We start from the raw sequence: 17954 nt of genomic DNA, 5'->3' as shown, positions 1-17954 counted from the left end.
CCTGATTTCCACTTCGGACACTGGATCTTTTATAGGTGACCACATTGATCCATTTTCTCTCCATGAAATCCGTGACCATGTTCGGATATCATGAAAAAGGTGAACGCTATAGAATCTTTAGTGGCCAGACTCAACACAAGACTTGACGTCAAGATTTCCAGATTGGATTCCAAACTGGATATAATCCTAAAATCCTTGTCTGCAATCAACACCTCCAGACCATCCATTGCTGAATGTGAATCCCAGCTGGATCAACTCATCTCCTTACGCCTCAAACATACTGATAAGGAAGTTGAAAAGAAATTTGATAAAAGTGCTGATCACTACCTTGACACCATCACCAATATGTTGAAGGTCAATGACGATATGTTGAATGCTTCCAACGAAATTATTAAGCAAACACATATTCTTCATGAGAAGCAGATCCATCGCCTGGAAAAGGAGATCCAAAAGAAGGATGAGATAAATCTCATAATGAAATAGGTCCTATGCAAGCTTCTCCGAGCTTGCTGGAACATTGTGGATGTTCCAAACAACAAATTCGACAAGATGATCACCATTCTCTCGAACTTGTTCAACCATCTCAAAGCCCAGGACCCTACTGCTGATGCATATGACTCTCTCACCCTTCAACTCAACACCAGCTTTCATAAGGTGTTTGAGAAATTTTCTGAGATGAAGGAATCACTTGTCCTTGCACCAATTGTCGGGTCTACCATTGCAAGAGGGGGAGAAGGACCTAGTCAACCCTAGAAGTCTGCCTCGGAATATCAGTTCCGAGATGAAAATGAAGATTCTGATAACAGTATTCAATTTTATTCAGGAATCCTAGGTTTTCCTGATGATGATGAGAGTGAAGATGAAGTTATGTTTGTAACACATGGAGTGCTACCCTTGCCAGCTCTAATGAAATTTCTTTCCAAGGTTCTCACGGAGGAAGAGCAACGAAATTGGTCTATTGTCTCGTGGCCATCCACTCTACCGGATGTGTTTCAAAGAAGTGTTGAAATGACTAAGGCTAAAAGCCAATTGACTGTTGTTGCTTCTAAGCTACCCCCTCGATGTTACCTTCCATTCCGGCTCCAAAGATAGCCCTAATCGATGAAGGCTCTCCACTTCAAAATCCAGATGACATTCTGAAGGAGCCCCTGCCTTCATCTTCTCAATAGTTCGTTATTGATGAAAATATGCATCACATCATCTCCGCTCTTCAGAAGCAACAAAAGGACAAAGGAAAGAAGCCTATTTCATACCATCCCTTCAATACTCCTCACATAACGGAACGGAGTGGCTGGTGTCATGAAGGATCCTTCAAGCTATTGAAGAAAGCATTTGGATTCAATCCATTAAGGATGATAATCTGCATCCGATGCTAGGGATCTCTCCACTTTGTAGAGATGGAGTTCTAAAGGATGTCGATATAGTACCCTTCATGTACTATGAGATTTCCAACAATGATTCAGAACAACTCGATCTTCCTCTTTCTCCATTCACAAAGTTCTACACCAAATTTGTACCTCTCCATCCGGAGGATGATCCTCAAATGATCATCCAAACTGAGCGAGAAAGACTGAAGGCCTTTTATGACAGGAACACCCTTCCCCCAAAGAAGTGTGGTCTCTAAAAAGGATCACTAAGATCTCCGGATTTGGTAGAAAGTTTCTAACAAAATTTTATCTCAATTGCATTCTATTCCAGTATCACATCTTTTGAAGCAAACCAACCTGCAAGACCATTACGAATGCTGATTTCCCTGCTCTTAATCCAAACGATATCCTGACCATTGCTGCTCACTTCCGAAGCATCCATTCAGATGATCTCAACATGGGTGCTTACCATTAAGCCTTAAGCTTTCTTAAGGACTATGTTGCTGAGTTTTGCAGATGCGATTACGAATTGGCACACCTGTTTGGAACATATAAAATTTTCGCCAAAATCGACTTTAAACTTCCTAAAGCTGAAATCCTCGCAGAAGGACCAATTGATGAGCCAGTGTTAGGCTTTGTCTACCATCAAATAGAAACAAATCATAAGGACTTCTTCTGAGTCCAAGACACGCACCAGGTTCCCAATAAGGCTCTTCATCATTTCATCACTCGAGCATCCACGTCAGAAGCACCAAATCATGTGAAGGCAAAGTTCGTAAGCCAGCTTCAGTGGTACATTGCGGTTAGATAATGGTTGTACACGACATAAGTTTTCATCAAGGAAGATTCAAGCTGAACTCACCAGATTGCTAAGTTCACTTAGGGAGAGATTGTTGGAACTAGTAAGTGAACCTCTAACAATCACTATTGTAACGCTTGTGTTTCTGGGCTTGTAATTAATGTTGATCTAATAGTGTAGGTTAACCTTTGTAACCCGTTTTGAAATAATAAAAGTGTATTATTTGAGTATTATGCGTTTTGTGCTTAACTGTGTGACTTAAATAAATTAAGGATAAAAATAAGCGTCAAAATGAAATGTTAGATAAAGCCGATATCTATGGATAATGTTTTAGTAGTTGAAACGAGGTTTCCGAATATATAAAGAATGCCGAAATCCGAGTTATAACGAAGAAGTTATGACTTGTTGAAGTTTTGCGACAGAACCGGCAGGACACGGAATGACGTAAAATACGAATTTAAGATAGATCGCTATCTAGCCTTAGTAATCTAAAATTAAAGTCGTAGAATACGTTAAACTGAGAGCGCTCGTAAAAAGAACACCCAAATTCGACTTCGTATGAGGAAGTTATGATTTTTCCGATGTTTCGACTTAGTAGTATGCAACCTGAATCCTCGATTTGAGATCGAGTGATTTTTAGCCGAAACAATCTAAACGAGAATCGAATATCTCGTTAATAGTAGTGAAAGGACAAAACGATAGGTGAAAACGGATGTCATATGAAAAAGTTATGAATTTATAACGTAGTTTTCCTGTCTCGGCCTACTAAAAATAATCTAAAATTAATATATTTATAATATATTAAAAATAAAGTCGAAATTAGCCAACGGAGTCTAGAAGAGAGTTGTAGAGCGTATTCTCACCTTCGTTTCGATTAAAGAATGTCGAAAACGGAGTTCGTATGCAAAAGTTATGAATTTATGAAATTCGGGGCGCGAAACCCCAAAACTGTCAGCCACCACGATGTGGTAAAAGTGCCATGATGTGGCAGGAGCTCTAGAGTCTACCAGACCCACTTGCAATGATGCATGCAGTGATGCACCAGCCACCACGGCGTCGTAAACCGTACCACGACGTGGCAAAGGAAAATTTTGCCCTATAAATAGATTTGAAGGGCCAACCGAGTTTGGTTGCTCAAATTCTCTCCTCTCACATATATTTCCTCGATTTACGTACAAAGAGGTACCCTTAAAGCCTCGATATCATGTCAAGATGCGAAGCAAGTCTCGAAGCTCGAAGATCCCGTGAAGAAAAGAGTTTCCGAGCCGAAACTCTGCCCGTAAAAATCCCGGTGAATGAAGTGAACCCAGTTTCACTGAGGAATACTACTCTTTTAGCCGTAGTGCTGTCCGATCTTCTTCTGATCAGGTGAGTGTGTAGTTACCTTCTTCTAACGCATTATTATGAATTATTTTATACAAAATACATGTTATGTGTATATTTTGTTGTTATATGTGTGAATTTATATTCACTTTCTTCTATCTCATAGATATGATTTATTCTCTATGAAATACGTGTTATATGTATGTGTCTCATCTGTTGATTGGAATATGTATTGAATAAGAATGCTATACAGGTTTTAAACTATGTATAAAAATATATTTTTTTATCTACAAATATGTTGGGTAGAACATGGGTAGATAGTTGATGTGTGATAAACAGATGAGAGGCCTCGATGTTGTTGTTGTTGATCTAGTTATTCAGCGGAGTATAGATAATGACCACAGACTCTTTCTAGACAGTCCTGTGGAACACTAGCAGGCTCATAGCCTGTAGGTGTTGTGAACGATGTGTACACCGGTGTACTTTATCCTCCTCATGTTTGCCTTTAGGACATCTACTGTTAAGGAAACCCCTTTGAAGTAATGTTCGTCCTGATGAAAATCCTAGATTAGGTCCCTTGAGATAGATAGTATTTTAGGGACGTAAAGTGAGGATAACGGGAATGGGTAATCGGGTTATTATTGGTTGGTGAAATTAAATATAATTATTTATTGCGAGTTGAAAACCTTATATGCTCACCAGGCTCCCAAGCCTGACCCACTCAGTTTATTTGTATTACGGGTAGTGGCGCGAGGGCATAAGATGGATGACTTGTTGAGTTATTTTGGATTATAGACCTGTTGTTTTATATAACTGTTGTAAGGTCTGTAATGTAATGTTTATGGTTTTGGTCTGTTTATCGGAACATGGCATCCCGAGTTTTGTTATACAATGAAAATACATTTCTTTAAGAAATGCTTTGGTAAATCTTATTTTTATCATACTTCGTTTTGGGAACAAATTCCGCAACTCTTTCAATCAAAGGATTACTCTGAAATTGTTTTAAAAGCAAACATTAAACCGGTCTTTTCTGGCCGTGATTTTGGGGATGTCACAGTTGGTATCAGAGCATTAGTTTAAGCGAACTAAGAATTTGTAGGATTTCTAGACTTAAAGTTAGAATGCTAAGTGGATACTATGAGATGTGTGTCTGTTATATTATAGACACGAGCACTAGTATATTTTAGGAAGCTGCCTAAAGTGCTTTTATGTGCTAAATGTTATATGTTGCCATATATGATACTATTTGTTCGGATCTATGATCTGTTGCCGACCGGATCTGGAAACCTTATGTGGGTAGGATTCTAAGTGTATGTCTACGGTATTAGAACTAATATGTAAACGTTTCAGAGTGATAAGGATGATTTAATTATCTATCATGGATGAGGATCTAATTTCACCTTATTCGGTGTGTAAATCAAAAATGGTAAGAACTAGGAGTGGCATTGGAAACGTGGATGAAAACATGAATCAAACCACCAGTGATCGAGCAAATACCTGTTGTAGCAGTAGCACCAGAACCAATAACAATGGCTGGGGTGCAAGCCATGGTTCGGGCTATGTTAGCCGAACAAAGGGAAGAAATACGACAGATGTTACATGAAAATAGGGACGAACCAATCATACCCATTGAGGAACCCGAACTAATTCCCGAACAATCAGAGGAAGGAAACAATAGTCGCACTGTGAGTCAAATTGGGACTCAAGAAGAACGAAGGAATAACCCGGAAAGGAGAAACAACAAGGATGGGTGAATGTACAAGAATTTCTTGGGCGCCAAGCCGCCAAGTCCTTTTGGGAGCCCAAAGCCTGTTGAGATTATGGATTGGATCTCCGAAATGGAGATGATAATTAAAAGTTGCGACTGTAGCAACAAATAGAAGACTGTCTTTGCTGTTAGACAACTGAAGACTGGTGTCTTGAGTTGGTGGAAGTTGTTGGCATATACTATGCCATGAGGAGAAGCCCTAAAAATGTCGTGGGAGGAGTTCTAGGAACAACTAAGGGTGCAGTAGTGTTCAGAGATAGATCTGATTGATCTGAACAATGAGTTCCAAAACTTGAAGAAGGGGAGGATGAGTATAAATAACTATGCTACTGCATTCACTGAGAAAATGAAGTTATTTTTGTACCTAGTGCCAACGGAACGCTCCAAGATTAAGAGGTTCGCTAACGGACTGCCTGCCGAGTTTAGCCCAACAGTCAAGATGGCAACCACTCTGAAAACAGTTGTTCGAGCAGCTAAGAATGTGGAGGCCAGGTAGAAGGAAAAGGGTCTCGAAAGGATAGATGTTGGTGAGAAAAGGATGTTCGATGGACCTTCAGGGTCCAACAAGAAAAGTAAATTCTCGAAGTCTAGCTCGAGAGGAGGAGGAGGCGAAGCGAAATGGTGCGAAAAATATAAGAAGAAGCATCACTGAAAATCTGACGTACTGGCCACATGCTTCAAATATGGAAAGCCAAGGCACTATGCCAATGAATGCACTCTCACCCAGAAAGTTTGATATGGTTGAGGTGAGAAGGGACACATGTCGAGGGACTGCCTGAAAAAGAAGGAGGCAACAAAACCCAACATTCCGCTAAATCCGAAGGCGAGAGCCTTCCAGAAGATGCTGGAAGCTATAAAGATAAAGCTGATGTCGGTTTAGGTACCTTTCTCGTTAACGAATTGCCTGCCCAAATTTTATTTGATTTTGGAGCCAAATACTCCTTTATTTCATACGAACTTGGTAGAAAACTAGCTTTGCCTGTCGATAGACTAGATAATGCTTTATTAGTCGAAGTTGCTAGTGGCAAGTTTGTACCTGTTAGCTATCGTATGAAAAACATCGTAATTAATTTGAATGGGAATAAGTTTCACGAGAAACTATTGCCTATCGAACTTAAAAGTTTCGACATCGTGCTTGCAATGGATTGGCTTAGCGCTAATGACACCGAGATATTGTGCAAGAAGAAGATAGTCAAAGTAGACCCGACTGGGAAAGAGTTATTTATGGTGTATGGGGACAAATACAGAGTAAGTTATGGGATCATTTCATTAATGAAAGCTAGAAAGTGTTTGTCCAAAGGATGTACATCATATCTATCATTCGTGATCGATGCTAAGGAGAAAAAGGAGATACGGAGCATTCTTGTCGTGTGTGATTATCCGAAAGTATTTCCTGAAGATCTTCCCGAATTACCGCCTGATAGACAAGTGGAGTTTATAATAGACTTGTTACTAAGGACGACACCAATAGCAAAGGCACCTTAGTGATTAGCACCGACGGAGATGAAGGAGTTGATGATGCAACTTCAGGAGTTATTGGACAAAGGTTTCATTAGACCTAGTTCATCACCCTGGGAAGCTCCAATGTTATTCGTAAAGAAGAAAGATGGAAGTATGAGAATGTGCATCGATTACAGATAGTTGAACAAGGAAACAATAAAGAACAGATATCCATTGCCGAGGATTGATGACCTGTTCGATCAACTACAAAGTTCAAGTTATTTTTCAAATATCGACCTAAGGTCAGGATATCATCAGCTGAAGGTGAGAGAGCAGGATATAGAGAAGACTGCATTCAGAACACGATATGGACACTACGAGTTTTTGGTTATGTTGTTTGGACTAACCAATGCTCCAGTAGCATTCATGGGTTTAATGAATAGGGTTTGTAATCTGTTCCTTCATAAATCTGTGATAGTGTTCATAGATGACATTCTGATTTATTCAAAAAGCCAAGAGGAGTATGACAGACACTTGCGAGAAGTGTTGGAAGTCTTGAGGAAGGAGAAGTTGTATGCTAGATTCTCCAAATGTGATTTCTGGATTCGAGAAGTCCAATTTTTGGGTCACGTGGTCAACCAAGAAGGGATAATGGTTGATCCAGCAAAAATTGAAGTTGTGATGAAGTGGTAACAACCGAAAAGTCCTACGGAGATCCGAAGCTTTTTAGGATTACCCGGATATTACCGAAGGTTTATCCAAGGATTTTCTTTGATCGCTACTCCATTAATAGCTTTGACCAAAAAGATGCTATTTATGCTTTGAGTGATAAGCATAAAGAAGCATTCGAGAAGCTAAAGAAGAAACTATGCGAGGCACTGATACTTTCTCTACCCGATGGAGTTGAAGACTTTGTTGTTTATAGCGATGTCTTAGGTGTTGGGTTGGGTTGTGTTTTGACCCAAAGCGAAAAGGTGATCACATATGCGTCTTGACAGTTGAAAGAGCATGAAAAGAACTATCCGACTCATGATTTGGAGTTGGCGGCGGTAGTTTTCGCTCTAAAGATATGGAGGCATTACCTATATGGCACGAAGTGCAAACTTTTCACTGATCATAAGAGTCTCCAATATCTCTTTAATCAAAAGGAATTGAATATGAGGCAACGATGCTGGCTAGAGTTACTTAAGGACTACGACTGTGAGATACTTTACCATCCCGGTAAAGAAAATGGTGTTGTTGATGCTCTCAGTCAGAAAGTTAATCTTGAAAGGAAGAGGCCAAGAGCATTGACAATTGAAGTTGTCTCGACAATAGTGGAAAGTATAAAGAAAGCTCAAGAGGAAGCTTCTGAGAAGAATGACCAGAAGGAAGAACGTTTGGGCAAAACGTTGGTGTTCGGTATAAACAGTCAAGGACTGAAGGTGTTCCAAGATCGGATTTGGATACCTAATACATGAGGAGTCAGAGAAATTCTGATGGAAGAAGCTCACAAAACGATGTACTCAATTCATCCCGGCAGCACTAAGATGTATAGAGACTTGAAACCCTATTATTGGTGGCCGACGATGAAGCTTGATATTGGAAAGTATGTGGCCAAGTGTGTGACTTGTGCGAGAGTCAAGACACAACATCAAAAACCATATGGGAGTTTAGAACCTTTACCTGTGCCAATGGGTAAATGGGAAGACATTTCTATGGATTTTGTCACTAAACTACCTAGAACAAATAATGGTCACGACATGATTTAGGTGGTCGTTGATCGATTCACTAAGAATACGCATTTCATAGTATCCACGGAGAAATGGTCTATTGATAAGCTTGCGAATTCTTACGTGAAGGAAATTGTGAGGCTTCACGGTGTTCCATTAATGATTGTGCCAGATCGTGATAGCCGTTTCACCTCACGATTTTGGAAAATCCTACAAGAGGAACTGGGTACCAAGTTGTGTTTAAGTACAGCTTACCATCCACAGAATGATGGTCAGAGTGAACGAACGATACAAACACTTGAAGATATGCTGAGAGCATGTACTCTGGAATTCCAAGGTAATTGGGTTGAATATTTACCTTTGGTAGAACTTTCCTACAATAATAGTTTACACTCGAGCATTAAGATGGCACCTTATCAAGCTTTGTACGGACAGAAGTGTCGTACGCTGTCTTGTTGGCTTGAGGCTGGGGAAAAGCAGTTTATGGGACCAGAGATAGTCCATCAAACTGCTGAAAAGTTGAAAATAATTAGGGAGAGAATGTTAGCAGCTCAGGATCGTCAAAAGAGCTATGCTGACAACAAGCAAAGACCGATGACTTTTGAAATTGGAGATTCGGTTTTACTTAAAGTACCGCCGTGGAAGGGACTTATAAGATTTGGAAAAAGGGGAAAGTTAAGCCCAAGGTTTATTGGACCATTTAAAGTTCTTCAGAGGATTGGAAACCAATCTTACAAGCTCGAACTACCAGAAGAACTGAATGTAATTCATAACACTTTCCATATGTGTTATTTGAGGAAGTTCACGGGAGAAGTTCCCGACATGATTCCACTTTCGGAGTTGAGAGTAGATGAGAACAAAAGGTTTATTGAAGAACTAGAGGCAATCATTGACCGAAAGAATAAGAAGTTGCGACGCAAGATGGTCGAGTTAGTGCTTGTCCGATGGAAACACACGAATGGGCCAAATCTCACCTGGGAGACGGAGAGTGACATGATGAGTTGCTACCCGCATTTGTTTGTTGATGTGCGATTCCGGGGACGGAATCATTCTAAGGTGGAGAGAATTGTAACGCCTGTGTTTCTGGGCTTTTCATCAATGTTGATATAATAGTCTAGGTTAACCTTTGTAACCTGTTTTGAAATAATAGAAGTGTATTATATGAGTATTATGTGTTTTGTGCTTAACTGTGTGACTTAAATAAATTAAGGATAAAAATAAGCATCAAAATGAAATGTTAGATAAAGCTGATATCTATGGATAATGTTGTAGTAGTTGAAACGAGGTTTCCGAATATATAAAGAATGCCGAAATTCGAGTTATAACGAAGAAGTTATGACCTGTCGAAGTTTCGCGAAAAACCGACACGACACGGAATGATGTAAAATACGAATTTAAGATAGAGCGATATCTAGCCTTATTAATCTAAACTAAAGTCGTAGAATACGTTAAATCGAGAGCGCTCATAAAAAGAACGCCCAAATTTGACTTCGTATGAGGAAGTTATGATTTTTCCGAAGTTTCGACTTAGCAGTATGCAACCCGAATCCTCGATTTGAGATCGAGTGATTTTTAGCCGAAATAATCTAAACGAGAATCGAAGATCTCATTAATAGTAGTGAAACGACAAAAAGATAGGCGAAAACGGACGTCAGATGAAGAAGTTATGAATTTATAACGGAGTTTTCCTGTCCCGGCCTACTAAAAATAATATATTTATAATATATTAAAAATAAATTGAAAATTATCCACCGGAGTCTAAACGAGAGTTATAGAGCGTATTCTCACCTTTGCATCGATATAAAGAACATCGAAAACGAAGTTCGTATGCGAATGTTATAAATTTGTTAAATTCGGGGCGTGAAACCCCAAAACTGTCAGCCACCACGACGTGGTAAAAGTGCCACGATGTGGCAGGAGCTCTGGATTATGTCAGACCCACTTGCAATGACGCATGCATTGACGACCCAGCCACCACGACGTGGTAAACCGTACCATGACGTGGCAAAGGCAAATTTTTCCCTATAAATAGATTTGAAGGGCCTGCCGAGTTTGGTTGCTTAAATTCTCTCCTCTCACTCATATTGCCTCGATTTATGTGCAAAGAAGTACCCCTGAAGCCCCGATATCATCTCGAGACCCGAAGCAAATACCGAAGTTCGAAGATCCCGCAAAGAAAAGAGTTTTCGCGCCGAAGCTCTGCCCGTAAGAAGCCCGGTGAGTGAAGTGAACCCAGTTTCACCGAAGAGTACTACTTTTAGAGCCGTAGTGCTGTCCGATCATCTTCTGATCAGGTGAGTGTGTAGTTACCTTTTTCTAATGCATAATTATGAAGTATTTTATACAAAATATGTGTTATGTGTAAATTTTGTTGTTATATGTGTGAATGTATATTCGCATTCTTCTATCTCATAGATATGATTTATTCTCTATGAAATACTTGTTATGTGTATGTGTCTCATCTGTTGATTGGAATATGTATTGAATGAGAATGTTATACTGGTTTTAAACTAGGTATATAAATATATATTTTTATCTACTAATATGTTGTGTAGAACATGGGTAGATAGTTGATGTGTGATAAACAGATGAGAGGCCTCGATGTTGTTGTTGTGGATCTAGTTATTCAGCGGAGTATGAATAACGACCACAGACTCTTTCTGAACAGTCATGTGGAACACTAGCAGGCTCATAACCTGTAGGTGTTGTGAACGATTTGTTCACCGGTGTACTCTATCCTCCTCATGGTTGCCTTTAGGACATCTACTGTTGAGGAAACCCCTTTGCAGTAATGTCTGTCCCGATGAAAATCCTAGATTAGGTCCCTTGAGATAGATTTTGTTTTAGGGACGTAAAGTGAGGATAACGGGAATGGGTAATCAAGTTATTGTTGGTTGGTGAAATTAAATATAATTATTTACTGCGGGTTGAAAACCCTATATGCTCACCAGGCTCCTAAGCCTGGCCCACTCAGTTTATTTGTATTACAGGTAGTGGCGCGAGGGCATAAGATGGATGACTTGTCAAGTTATTTTGGATTATAGACCTGTTGTTTTATATAACCGTTGTAAGGTCTGTAATGTAATGTTTATGCTTTTGGTCTGTTTATCGGAACATGACATCCCGAGTTTTGTTATAGAATGAAAATACATTTCTTTAAGAAATGCTTTGGTAAATCTAGTTTTATCATACTTCGTTTTAGGAACAAATTCTGCAACTCTTTTAATCAAAGGATTACTCTGAAATTGTTTTAAAAGCATAAATTAAACCGGACTTTTCTGGCCGTGATTTTGGGTATGTCACAACTATCCTTGTATATTCCGAAGTCAGCCTGTTCTGGAGTCAGATGGAGTTTTTGAAGTCAGAAGCCTTCCATTGTCATTTATGTTTAGGAGTGAAGACGGTGTCCAGAACAACATCTATGTTCTGGAGTTGATGTTGTCTGAATTTATTTTGTCAGTTTGTATTGATTGTATTTGTTATTTAGCTTGATGTTACATTTCATAGGACTAAATCCCTTTTGTCAAACTTGGATAATCAAAGTATCAGAAGTAACTCTATTATCCAATCTTATGTATGTAAGTCAGTTTGTACAATGTTTCATGTTCTCCTATTTATGGGAGTTCTCAATGTTAAATCAAAAAATGGATTATTCGTTAAAAAGATAGCAATATTTTAGTTATTTCACATTTCAAATTATTCCTTCAAACATTCTTCTTGTTCCTCATTCATTATCCTTACTTTGATCATTCTTCTTACTCTTCATTAATATCTTGAATACTTTATTAAATACACTCACTCAGACTTGACTGGTCTTTCCAGATTTGATTTGAACACTAGTTAGCAAGTAGACATTGATCTTAAGCTCATTCAAAGTTTGAGTTTTCAAACATTGTCCCTGCGCATCTGATCATCCTTGTTCTCACAGGATGCACGTGTCGCTCATTTATCATGACTCGTATTTTCTAGCCAATTACGTTAAGTTGGAAATGCATGTTGAAGTGTATCAAAATATTCTTTGAAATCGGAAATTATATACGCTTTTTATATCTTTTGGAAAAGACTTCCACTACTTGAGTTTTTCTAGTCATAGATCACAAGGTTATATTCAAATTCTAATAGTAATAACCAAGATATGAAGATAAGAAATAATGTCTAATGATGATATTATTGTAATCAACAATATTTGATGTAATAACTACATTCCAAATATCATTCGGACATTACTTCAACATCATAAAATACTATGCTCACCCTGTGTCATGCCAAAATCTTTACTTAACGACATAGTCTGTTGATTTTCGTCGATGAAAACCACCATGAACGTCATGCATAAGTAGCTACCTTTCCGAGGGGTATTGCCAATGTATCTTACAAATAATCGGAGGTTAACAAATTAAAACTTAAAATGGTTGTTTACATATTTCTTGATATTGATAACTATTACGAGTTTAGTTCTTTAAAAAATTTGGCAAAAAATACAAAGTTTCGCAAAACTTTCTTCTTTATTTTTGATGAACACATTTCAACGTAAGATAATCCCTTAAGCAAAACATATGTAGACATAAAATAGCGAATGCAAAAATTAACCCGAAATTTGTGTTTTTAGCATTTGATATTCAGTTTTGAATGTAAAGAATCAACATCAATATATCAATTTCTGTTGTTTTTTATTCTGTTAACTTTTATGTCTTGTATCACAAATTTAATAATCCTAAACAAAATGTATTAACCTCGAAACATGGCTTTCAAAAGAATTTGGTTTATTTTTTAAACCGAATAAAAACTAATCGTTTTTAGTAATAATATAGTTTTTAATGGTTAATTTAGTCAATTATCCCATATTTGAAATACTACTAATAACATTTCAATATAAACTATATATCCACTTTAAGATGTTTGGGCTTACAATAAACTTAAACCTAGAATACTCTTGATAACTATAGAGATATGAGTTTGTTTTTATTTATTATACTTATATTTATTATTAGATGTTAGACTCATATATTATATTAATTCATTCAAAAAAAATATGAAATTCTAATTATTTGTGAAGTTGAGCTTATAAGAAAAATATATAAAAAAAAATTAATTATTAAAATTAAAGTTTCTTTTCTCGTTTAAATCTAAACAAACAATTTAGATAAATAAACAAAAGAAAATAATGAAGCTTTAATTAAAAAAAATTAAATTAAAAGAAAGTCAATTAATAAAATAATTGGTACGCATTTATGTTATATTTATTAAATTCAAATATTATATGAAAGTTAATAAAAAAAAAAGATAAAATGATATGTAGAAAAAAAAAATTTAAAATAATCAAAAAATAACATTGTAAAATAAATGAAAGTATAATATATGGCAAACAAAATATTTATTTATTATATTCAATACGAAGTGTATCCTACATAGTGAGAGTTTTGCTAACAAGTTTCTTCTGTTATTTATTTTTTATTTTCTTATTAGATCTACTATTCTTACTTACAACGAAAAGTTTCATCCAAGCCTCGGTAATTGAGGCCCTCATACCGTCAAACATTATGACTAAACCAAAAGGATCCATTGCATAATGCAACTTCGATATCCAACACAGAATTAAAAACAATGATATGGATATGATAGGCAATATGTATATATGTATAACTACATAGAACCTCACACAAGAAAACATGTATATGTAGGTGGACTAGATCTAACATTGACCATAATACATTTGTTTAGTTTATCCTCTTAGCTTCTTGTTGCTTTTTCAATTTGGATAGGTAGCACTTAATTGGATTCCCTTTGGTGTGGCATGATCCTTCGGACATCAACAAGCCAATCATCCTACCCTTCTTCCGGAAGCAACCAACATATCTCTCTCTCTCTCTCTCTCTCTCTCTCTCTCTCTCTCTCTCTCTCTCTCTCTCTATATATATATATATATATATATATATATATATATATATATATATATATATATATATATATATATATATATATATATATATATATATATATATATAATCGTTATAAACTATGAAACCAATAAATCAATTTCAACACTTACAGTGGACGTGAATTCACTAGATCATATCGACAATCATTTTTTTATTTTATTTTTATGATTAGCCTTTTATAAAATAAACAAATACATACCGAAATTCATCATTATTTATACTTTTTCCATAACATTTATATTGATATATGAAAAATGACTTATTTTTTTTTATCCACTTTGTTTTTTTTCTAATATTTATGCTTATTTTATATTGAGAAAATAAAATAGATATATTAAAATTCATAAAAATTAAAATTCATCTTGATGCATAAGAAAAATATGTTTTATTATAAAATCTTAGCTCAATTCATATTATAAATGCTAAAAACTAAATTATATATAATTTATATTTATTATATGAATAATATATTACGTCTTGTGAATGCAGAAACATCATATACAGTTCAAATGCATAGTCTACGTAATTCATTTGCAAGTTTTATATAACCAATTTATTAATAATCAAAACGTTAAAATAATATAAAAATACGAGTAATATATATATTTTGATCCACGTTTATTTTTTACTAAATTAATTTGTGAATGACCATAGTATTGAAATCGTAACTCAAATTTAGATTGCGAATGTTAAAATTGAATTAAATATAACTCAGATTTATAATAATTTAACGAAACAAAGTAAAAAATAAATTTTTTATATTGATATGGAGAGTTATTTATAAATTAATTTATAAAATTTTATATACTTTTTTTTTCCGATAAACCATAAAGTTAGATATTAAAAAAAAAAACAAAATAAAGTGGATTTTTTTTTAAATAAAGTTTTTTTTTGTTATATAGCAATATAAATGTTTATGAAAAAGAAATAAATATGAATGTTTTTATATTTCACTTTTCCTAATAAATTTATCTTAAAAAAAGATGAGTTATTTTGCAATGTTTCGGTAGATATGCATCCAACCTCTAAATATAAATGGTTTTAGACGTTTGATCATTTTGTCTTGTATAGATGAAATTTGTTATATATATATATATATATATATATATATATATATATATATATATATATATATATATATATATATATATATATATATATATATATATATATATAATAAATGAAGATTTTTGCCAAATGTTTTTTTTTTCTTTATTTGGACAAATGACATTTTTTAGAATTTTTAGATTTACTATTTTACAGTTGTTATTTTATTGTATTTTTTATTTTATTAAATTAAAATTCCACATTTAATAAGGTAATATATATTTATGGTATTTATTAGAAATGTTTATATATGTAATGTATTTAATACATTAAAGTCTCATTAATTTTATTAATTAAAAAAAAAATCTCATTTTTCTTATAAATTCAAACTTTTCAAATTGTTCAAATTTCATATTTAAATTTTTTTAAATAAATTCATGTAATACATAAGTATCACACCTAATATTTAATAAAAAGCACATATTTTGTAGAAATATTAGGAGTGCATAGTTTGCATGTTTTATTGGGAACAAACTAAATACACATAAAAATTAAATGATTTAATAAAAAAAACTCAAAAGAACAGTACAGCTTTAATGAATCTTCTCAAAAATAAATTAGCAATGAGTTTCTTTTTTGAATAATTTTTGAAAATCATATTATATTTGTATGATGTAAAGTTTTATTTTATTCATTCGTCAAAAATCATATAAATGATCCATGATGATCATAAGAGATGCCGACGATACTGATTTTGGGTGAGAGATGGAGGATATCGGCGTTAGATAGACAAAGTGAGGAGGATTTTGAAGATCAAGGTATGGTTACAACAAATTAGGACGGTCGGGTTACACATTACAATTTTTTTTTTTTTTTTTTTAATAAAATACATTAAAATATATATTTAGGATAATTTGAACATTTTAACTAACTATACTCCAAACAAAAACAAACAATATAGAACATCTAAATTAAAAAAAAAAAAAAAAAAAAAAAAAAAAAAAGACTAAACATCTAAATTATCTCTAAACCATAAACCATAAGTGTAATTTGTTATATGTTTAACAATAAAATATAAAAAAGCTCAATAACTTGAATATCATTAAATTTAAGAATAGAATCATATTCAATATAAGACTTAAAATAGAAAGAAAAAAAAACCTTATAAAAAGAATCAATAATTGGTCGGAGTAATGTTTTATAAAAATGTAATATAGTTTATTTTGTTAATTAACAATTACAAATTAATCAAACTCCTTTAGAAGATAATCAAACTCCTTTAGAAGGTAGGAGTTTAGTTTTCCGATAATGCTTATACACTCTTGGAAAATACAAGTATATTCATTTTCACCCTCCATCTTTACTAATCCATTAAGACCCACCTTCAAACATAAATAGGCTGTTAATCCCATTGTTAAATTACGAAACTGCCCTCCGCGCATCTCTATCACTTGAGCAACTCCATAGAGCCCACCATATGAGCACTAGGCTCACCGCAGGCTCTAATTACATTCGGGTAATTATTAGCGTCATGATGAGTCATGTTGGTGGTGGGACAGATTCCGATTACACCGTTGATTCCAGTCGTCGGTATATTTCCCCCACCACCTCCGACAGCCGCCTGTTCCATTACTTGAACTTGTTTTTTCAAGAATTTCATGTAATGCACAGCTTCATCCAACATCGATGCTGTGTCCATCTTTGTTCCTCCGGGAACTAATCTCTGTAGAATCCTAATCCGCTCACTGATCCTCTCCCTCCGGTGTCTCGCCGCCACACTCTGTGGATCTTTTGATATCTTCACGTTCCTTCTCTTTGGCGGTTTCACAGATTCAGGGTCTATTTGGATCGGCTGCAATGCCGCCATTCGGAAAATCATTTCCCTCATCGCCTCCACGGAGTCTGGCTTCTGTTGTAGCCAGCTCGCACGTGGATAATGATCATGGGAAATTGTAAACTGTGGTGTAGGGTAACTGGGGTGTTGTAGTAGTTGATGCGGTGGTGCACGGTGGTTGATGGTGGAATTTCCGCCGGAGAAGTTTAAGTCCATGATGGATGAATCAGAAAGGTCATGGAAAGGGAGAGAAAATGGGTCGGGAAGCTTGTCAAGCTCCATCATCATATCCATGTCTTCACAGTGTAATGAAATAGGGTTTGTGTCCAAGTTAAAGAGATAAATGGAACAGTGAGGAATGTGTCAGTCGAAGATGAGGTATAAATAACAACTTTCAGCCCTAAATATTTTAATGTTTTCATTAATATTGCCCCTCCCTTTCTAAAATTTATTGCAACAAAATGTTTTGTGAATAAATAGAAGAATGTGAAATCTCAAACGTGTAAAAAGATAATATATTTTTTTGTTTAAAGATATGTAAGAATACTTTAAATCTAAATATAATAAAAGAACTCCGCATCTAAATATTGTGAAGATAATGGTATGGATATTAAAAAGAAAAAATAATACTAAAAAACAAGAAATTAGACACTTTCAAACCTACCCATTTTCTCGAGATATAACTTTGTGGATATTTAGACAATTCGTTTACAATTTTAATTGTT

General features: G+C 35.1%; 1 pseudogene; it reads right to left on the bottom strand.

Moving 5' to 3' along the window:
* Positions 1 to 16576: 16576 nt before the first annotated feature.
* On the bottom strand, positions 16577 to 17628 carry LOC145043922 (transcription factor HEC2 pseudogene; annotated as a pseudogene).
* Between the last annotated feature and the right edge of the window lie 326 nt (positions 17629 to 17954).

The sequence above is a fragment of the Lactuca saligna genome, chromosome 4 (assembly GCF_052625555.1).
Source record: "Lactuca saligna cultivar CGN05327 chromosome 4, ASM5262555v1, whole genome shotgun sequence".
Lineage (NCBI taxonomy): Eukaryota > Viridiplantae > Streptophyta > Magnoliopsida > Asterales > Asteraceae > Lactuca > Lactuca saligna.
Note: the sequence above shows the minus strand (reverse complement) of the source record. Positions and strands in the feature narration are given on the sequence as shown.